Raw genomic sequence first — 9,240 nt, forward strand, 5'->3', positions numbered from 1 at the left:
TTCCTCATTTTGCAATGTTTCGCATAGAGCAATAAAAACCCTATTTCATCCTTCAAGCCCTGATTTACCCATCAACTCCTCCTTGAACTCTCCTGGATCATCCTGGTAGGGCATGGTCTCTTCTTCCTCTGAACTCACATAAAACACATGTTGTGCTTGGACAGATTTGTATATTGCATAGCAGCTACAATTCTGAAAGTTCTTTGACCCTACTAGAACTCCCATTGTCTCTATCACCTTTTCACACTGCCCCCCTCCCTTACTTCTGTGGCTTATGTTCTTTGCTTAATTTGTATAATCATTTGGTTGTACATGCCACCAATTCCCCTCTCCCATTTTCCTTTGGTTGAATTCTGCTCACAAAACTCCATCCCTGGTCAAGACCGACTCTGCTTACTCCCCATCTCTATGTGAGTTCTGAATGTGACTTAAGGACAACACATAGTCATGCAAATTTCACTTCAGTTCATGGCTACTGATCTCAAGGGGCCCTCATGTTATCCACTATCCAAATAGTTAGTACTATTTCATGCCCTAGAACTACCATATCTAATATGGTAGCCACTGGCTACATGTGGCTATTAAGCACTTGAATATGGCTAGTCTGAATTGAGGCATGCTGAAACCGTAAAATGCACACTTTTTGGCTTTTAAAATCTTCTCAATTTTTTATATTGATACATGCTGAAATAACATTTCGAATATATTTGGTTATATACAATATATTATTAACATTAATTGTACCAGTTTTATTTTGCCCTTTTAAGGTGGCTACTGGAAAGTTTGAAATTCCATTCTTGGCTTACATCGTGTATCTATAGGATAGTGGTGTCCTAGAAAATTCACTAGACAATTCAGTGCTGTGCTTGACAATTTACTCCCTTAGGAAGGCTGTTCCACACCTTTTCACACTTGATCCTTTTCCATTCTCCTCATTCTTAGCTGATGGCCTTGCTTTTTATTGCACAGGGAAAATAAAAGCCCTTAGAAGGCACATCTTCACACTAATAGATCAACTATATACTCTGAGTTCCTTTTTGTTATAAGAAAGACATGCCCTGCTCCTTTCCAAAGCTGACTGACCACTCAGGCGCTGGACCCTGTCTCTTCTCACTTATTTGAGGACATCCCTCTTGCACTCATTCCTTTTCCTGCATTATCATTTTTTGCTTCTCAACAGGAGCATTTTCATCAGCATGGTATTATAGTGTCTCCTCCAATCTTAAAAAAACAATTCCCCCAGCTATTACTCGATTTCTCTCCTCCCCTTAAAAGCAACAATCATTGCAATTGCCCAAATTAGTCGTCTACGATTCTTTTTCCCAGTTCCCTTTTGAACTCGCTCTAAATGGGTTTTGTGTCCACACTCCACCAAAAATGTTCTTCTCATGACTCCCAATGATTGGCCATGGATAAATTCCATGGCAAATCCTCAATCCTCATCTTATTGTATCTATCAGCAGCTTTTGACACAGTTGACTACTTCCTCCTTGAATCACTTTCTTATTTTGGTTTCCAGATCAGCAGACTTTCATGGTTTTACATCACTAACTCACTTCACGGATCTGGTTCTTAATTCCTCCACATCACGCTGACTTCTTGATTTTAGAGTTCTTCAGTCTTAGTCCTTTTTCTATATTACACTTACTCTACAGTGATTTTAAATACCAGCTATCCACCAATGATGCCAAGATATATAGCTTTCGCCCTGAACTCCAGATTCCTATAGCCAACTCACAAAAGAGTATCTCTCTTTGAATGTTTAAAAGGAATTTCCAAATCCAAAACAGGATTCTCGCTCCCAAATCTGCTTCTTCCCCATCTTCTAAGTCTCACTTGGTGCTGGCTTATATCCATCCAGCCACATGCGCAAAAAGAACATTGAAATCATCCTTGACTCTTTTTATCACTCTCACATATAGCCCCTCAATCAGCAAATCTTAATGGCTCAGCCTTCAGAATATATCCCAAATCAAATCACTTCTCACCGCTTCCATGGCTACTACCCTAGCCCTATTCCTGCCTGGAATATCACGGTATCTTCCTAAATGGTCACACTACTTTGCTGCCCTCTCCACATTGTATATCAGGCACAGTAGTAAAAGTCAGACTGATTATTCCTCTATGCTTAATACACCAATGGCTTCCCCTTTTACTCAGAATAAAGTTCAAATTCTGCCTCTGACCCGTCTCCTACTACACTTCTATTCTCATAATACCAGTCTCTTTGCTGTTCTCACTTCTAACACAACTAGTTTTAGGGCCTTTGTGTTACTCTTCCCTCTGCCTGAAAGACTTCTCTCCCATCTACTTCAAGTAAGTCTCCACTACAATGTGCCTCATTACAGATGCTCTCTCTAACCCTTATCAAAAATAGTATCCCCTGTCACTCTCTTATCCCTTCTCCCTGCTCTGTTTTCTTCATAAAGCCATCTTCTAATGCCTAAATTTATGTGTTTATTGACCAGTGTAGTGGATTGAATGGTGGTCCCCGAAGAGTATGTCCATGTCTTAGTCAGTAGAATATGTGTCTGTTACTATATATTCCCAAAAAAGCGAATATGACCTTGGATAGTAACAGAGGTGATTACATTACAGATAATGAGATTAGATTCTTTAAGGTCATCTGAGTGGACCCTAAATGCCATCAGAAGTGGCATTTTACTGAGGGATTTGATCCCTCCAGTATTCTTAGAAGCCTTCTATCTTTCAGCAAATATCTAAACACCAAGAGGAAAGTTAAAAGGGCAATTTTAAGGATTAATTTATCCAGAACATTTTGGTTAAGTATTGGGTTAAAAAGTCATGTAGCTACTACTCAATAAACGGTTAATAATCATAATATTCATTGTAACCATGATGGGGCCAGTCTAAGTCACTCTGAAGAGTAGTCTTTTTCTCCTCAGATTTCCCATGCAGTCCCTTTCCTCTTCCCTTTACCCCAAATGCTACATAAATGTATGTTTAAAAAGGCACACTTTAAACCTTATGATTGTGGGCTACTTTCTTCCATAGCTCTATAATCATCATCATCATCATCAACGACAACAATCTTAATAAAATTCCCACATTTTTGTGGCTCCAGCAATGTTTGGAGAGATTTGATCATCTCAGAGTCAGGCGGTGGCTTTTGTTTAAGACTATATAGTGCCTTGGGCAGTACGTGATACTTGTTTAAGGAGAGGTTCTGGATGTCTCTTCATAATGCTGAGAAAAACTTGAGCCATCTGATATTTTCTCTCTTGGATTTCCTTGGATACTTCATGCTCCCATTCCTTTGGACTCTTCTGTTTAAATGCTCCACAACAATAGGTTTCTGGACGGTGGAAACACATTTGCTTATGGAATAAAAATAGGGGCCATGCTGGGAATTTTTAAGCAGAGGTAGACAAGCAATGACAACATGGTACCTACACACCTCTTTTCCTTAGATGGTCTCCTCACTGCCTTCTCTACTTCTCTGGAAGTTCCACGAGCTTCCAGATCAGCTTGATCCTACATCCTTTTGACTGCATGCCTTATGCTGACATAGTAACTATCTTCAGGTCCCTTTGGCTGTGTTCCATTTTCTTTTGCCTCTTCAGAATTGGTCCCCTTTCCCCATATAAATGCTCTCTTACTCTTCTAACTGGCAGTTACTCCCCAAAGTAGATTAGTTTTCTTGGTTTAGATGAAGGCCTTCGGAGAGTAGAAAACTGTAAGATACTTATTTCCTATAGACCAGAGGATTGCCAGAAAGATGTGTCTTTCACGTCTAAAAATTCTCTCCAACAGTCAGCACCATTTCCATTGTTCTTCATGCTCCAGTGCCAGATACTTATGTAGTAAATCTATCTGAGAGGAGTATAAATTCTTGGGATTCATGAGTTTTAAGACACATTTAATTCAGCAGAACTTCAAACACGAAGTGTTCCATATAATCTGGGTATCCTCATCAGGGATCCTAGTGTTCTCTTTTACAGCCAAACAAATTTACCACAGTCCTGGTTGCACTTAAATATACAACAGAAGCAAAGGTCTGGGCTATTGTAGCCCTGGCATGTGTTACCAGAGAGCTTACCTTTGTCTGATGTGACTTGTTTACTGCTATGCTCAATAGAAGTGATATTTAAAGCTGACCCATAGTTTATAAATTTCTCCTCTGGTAGACAAGTTTATATCTGAGTTTACAGTCATAAGTCAGGAGACACTTTCAAGACTGGCAGAAATTTCTCCAGCACAGAAGTAACAGTGATTGTTTCCCTTGCTTTGATGAAGTCTTTGATAACCATGGCTTCATTTTCTTTTTCCTTAAACAAGCATTATGAAATGTCTGTGGAGTGTAAAAGGTATCTGGCAGAGAGATACATTCACAGTGATCACAGAAACAAGTCACAGAAAAGTGTGTTGACTTAAATTTGGAGCAAAGAGGAGAAAAGAGGTTCTACGAAATCCCCTTCTCTTCCCTGCATGTGTCACTGTATCTCTGAGTGTAGCTTATGAGTACAGGATATTCTTGGAACAATCTGGAGTGTGTGGGGGTGGAGGGACTAGAAGGAAGGCAAAGAAGTACACATAAGGTGCTGCAATCTCACCCATGAAGAAAGCTGTGGAATAATTTGGGAATGTTAACGTCCTTGGGGACATCCAGACTCACCTTGAAGAGTATATCCAATGAGTTTGTTTGGTTTGCTGATTTGCCCAAATGAAAAATACAGAACTTCTCTCACATGAAGTTGTTCATGCCACCTGTATACTCGACGTGAAAGGTATTTTATACACAATTTCACTCAATCCTTAGTCTGTCTTCAGTACCTTCTCCTCTCTCAGTCTCGACCTTCTCCACGTCTTGGACCATCTTTCCTAGAGTTTGAGGGCAAAGGCATTCATAAGACTGTTAATTGCATTCTGGCTTTTATATCTAAACATTATTTTATGCAAAAACAAATGGATGCTGGTTCTGGTCCTTTCCATTTTTCATATATTCTCTTGCCTCTCTTCTGGTTTCAGACTTTAGGACATTTGTCAGTCATCTATTTCCTGTGTAACTCAGAATTAAACTGTAAGTGTATATAGCAGGAACACTATTTACACTCACATCGGATGAATAGTTCTTCCTAGAGGAATATGAATAAAACTTTTCTGTCCATTTTCCTGCCTGTCCTGAGGCAATGTTGATTAAAAGACAAAAAAAAAAAAAAATGGCAGAATGAGATAAGCCTTGTAGGTTTGAAAACCTTGGAATTTCCAAACTGTTGAGACTATACAGGTGTCTTATGTTAATGAGGTGACTTTTGAATGGCACCAAAGGATGGGGGCTGATTGCCAGTGGAACCAACCATGTGTTTAGAGAGTTGGAACTTTCAGTCCCACCCCAACCTTCTGGGAGGAGAGAGCGGCTGGAGGTTGAATCAATAGCAGGTGGTCAGTGATATAACCAATCATGCCTATGTAAGGAAGCCTCCATAAAACCCAAAAGGACAGTGTTCTGAGAGCTTCCAGGTTGGCAAATGAGAGGGTGTCCAAGATTCCATGAGGGCAGAGTTCCTTTGCTTGGGACCTTGCCCTATGGATCTCTTCACTGGGCTATTAATTCATATCCTTTCGTATCCTTCGTAATAAACTGATAATCTAGTGAGTGTTAGTATCCTGAGTTCTGTGAGCCACACTAACAGATTTATAGAACTCAAGGAGGGAGTGATGGGAACATCTGATTTATAAGGTGGGTCTGAAGCACAGGTATCACCTGGGGCTTGTGATTGGCATCGGAAGTGGGGAAGGCATTTTGTGGGACTGAGCCCTTGACCTGTGGGTTAACTTGATATTCCCTCTAGTAGATAGTGTCAGAATTCAGTTGAATTGTGGGACACACCGCTGGTGTCAGAGAATTTCTCAGTGGTGTGGGGAACCACTCCCCTGCAAACATACACACACAGTGGAATCGGTGCTCAGAATTATCGTACTCGATGAAATGTCCCTCGTACTTCTGCTCAATCAAATTTAAATGGTTACCTCATTACCTATATTCCTCAATGTTCTGGAATTCTGCATTTTCGTAGGCACTTTAATAATATTTTCTGTTCTCAAAACCAAATTTTTGAATTTTTTATTAAAAAGGTAGGAACTTTTGCTATTTAGTAGTATCAGGAGCTATAAAGTTAATGGGGCTGGAATTACCGCCAGGAAGCTGCACTGAATACAGTTTTGCTCCTGTTCTCGGGGCCTGCTTCAACATTAAGTCACAAAACATTCACAACTCGCTGCAGCCTAAGTGGGCCCGTGGGACAGTTCACTTCAAATGTACTCATTAAGTTGGATCTAACTCTGTACAAAACACCATCTATTCTAGATGCAAACTGCAGCCGTTCCATTGTTTCCAGGCGTTTTGATGACTGAAGCTGATCAATCTGATCAACAGTTGATCTGGTTAGTATGGCAATAACTGGAAAATAATTGATAGCAAATCCCATCAATTCAGTAGGAGTGTGTATGCATGTGCATATGCATAATTTTCTATATTAATAAACACATACTTTCTAGGTATCCCCTCTCATTTTCCTTTACTCATTTCAGTAGGCTAAAGAGGTCTTTGAGTGGAGAGATTTCTCTATTAGCAACGGGTAAAAATGAAAATTTCTGAGGGACATTCAGTTCTAAGCAATCGTTACATATCTAACGTGTTCCCAAGTGGGTTTTTTGAGCACTGACTAATGATTACATCATAATTTCCCAGAGGTCCTGTGGCTACAGGTTTTAAAACTGTTCATTACGAATAAAGTGAGTTCCTTGGAAAGTGAGGGTGGCCCTTAGCAAATCGGTATCACTAGGGAAGAAAAGAATTTGCCAAATAAATAACTTGGGCCCTTTTATAGGCATCCAGGTAAGTCTTTATGCATCTACTTATTTCTTAATATTTTACTTTAAAATAGTTATAGGCCTATAGATTATATTCACAGATTATGCAGAGACTACAGATTCACGAGAAGTTGCAAAATAGTACATGGGTTTTGGGAACTTTTCACACCACTTTCCCCAATGATGCCATCTTATATGACTGCGACACAACAGCAAAAGTAGGGAACTACCCTTGGTACAATACTGCTAACTAGACTATAAACCTTACCCAGTTTTCATCAGCTTTTACATATGCTCGTGTGTTTCTGTGTGTGTGTGTGTGTGTGTGTGTGTGTGTGTGTGTGTGTGTAGTTCTACACAATTTGATTCCATTATAAATTTCTGTCACTACCACCACCATCAAGAAACAGAGCCGTTCCATCCAAAGCACTCTCTTGTGCTACCCTTTTGTAGTTGAATCCACCCACTCTACCCACCATATCTCTGTCCTCTGGCAATCACCAATGTGTTCTCCATCTCTATAATGCCATTCAAGAATCTTATGTAAATGGAATCATGGCCTTTTGTTATTGTCTTTTTTTAAACTAAACAAAGTATCCTTGAGACCCCCCCCAAACTGTTCCATGTATCAATAGTTTCTTCCTTGAAATTGCTGAGCAGCATTCGACCTCTATGTATTTTTCAAATTGATTTTTGCCACAACACGTTCCAAACATGGGATTTGGGGGGGCTCACTAAAATAAAAAATGTAAGTGAGAAAATCAGAATCTGGTATAAAGAATTAATATGCTCATGTATCGGAAGAATTAATATTGTTAAAATGTCCCTACTTCCCAAAGAAATCTACAGATTCAATGTCATCTCTATCAAAATACCAATAGTAGTTTACAGAACTAGGACGAATAATCCTAAAATCTGTATGGAGCCACAAAAAAACCCAAATAGCCAAAACAATCTTCAGAAAGAAGCACAAGGCTGAAGCTATCACAATACCAGATTTCAAGAACTACTACAAACTTATAGAAATCAAAACAGTATGGTACTAGCTCAAAAACAGACACATAGATCAACAGAACAGAATTGAAACCCCTGGAATGAACCCATGTGTACGTGACCAATTAATCTATGACAAAGGAGGCAACAATATACAATGGGGAAAAGACAGAATTTCCAATAAATGGTGTTGGGAAAACTAGACAGCTACATGCAAAAGAATGAAACTGGACCACTTTCTTATACTTTACGCACAAGAAATAAATTCAAAATGGATTAAAAACCTAAGCATGAGACCTGAAACCACAAAACTCATAAAAGAAAACATAGGCAGCAATCTTTGACATTGGCCTTAGCAACATATTTAGAAATATGTCTCCTCAGGCAGCGGAAACATAAGCAAAAATAAATTTTGGGGACTATACCAAAATAAAAAGTTTTTGTACTGAACAGGAAACCATCAGCAAAACAAAAAGGCAACCTACTGAATGGGAGAAGATATTTGCAAATGATATACCTGTTAAGGGGTTAATATCCAATATATATATATATAAAGAACATATCTAACTCAACACCAAAAAAAAAATCTGAGTAAAAAGTAAGAAGAGAGGGGCCCCTGGGTGGCTCAGTAGGTTAAACATCCAACTCCTTCCTGGTTTTGGCTCAGGTCATGATCTCATGGTTCGTGTGTTGGAGCCCCGCGTCTGGCTCACCAGCACAGAGCCTGCCTGGGATTTTCTCTCTCTCTCTCTCTCTCTCTCTGTCCCTCTGCTGCTTCCCCACTCTCTCGCTCTCTCTCAAAAGAAATAAATCAACTTTTATAAAAAAGTGAGAAGAGAACCTTGAATAGACATTTCTTTTTCCCGAGAAGACATACACGTGGCCAACAGACACGAGAGAAAGATACTCAACATTACTCATCATCAGGGAAATGCAAATCAAAACTACCGTGAGGTATCACCTCACACCTATCAGAATGGCTAGTATCAAAAGTATAAGAAATAGCAAGTGTTGGTGAGGACGTGGAGAGAAGAGAACCCTCATGCACTGTTGGTAGGAATGTAAATTGTTACAACTACTGTGGAAAACAGTATGGAGATTCCTCAAAGAATTAAAAATAGAAATACCGTATAATCCAGTAAGGCCACTACTGGGTATTTACTCGAAGAAAGTGAAAATTAATTCAAAAACATATATGCACCTCTGTGTTTATTGCGGCATTATTTATAATAGCCAAGATGTGGTAGTAACCCAAGTGTCTATCCATAGATGAATGGATAAAGAAAATGTTGTATGTGTATATATATATATATATATATATATATATATATATATGCATGCAGTGGGATGTTACTTCACCATAAAAAAAGAAATCTTGCCATTTGTGACAACATAAATGGACCTAGAGAGTGT

Source organism: Panthera leo, chromosome A1 (assembly GCF_018350215.1).
Source record: "Panthera leo isolate Ple1 chromosome A1, P.leo_Ple1_pat1.1, whole genome shotgun sequence".
NCBI classification, from domain to species: Eukaryota; Metazoa; Chordata; class Mammalia; order Carnivora; family Felidae; genus Panthera; species Panthera leo.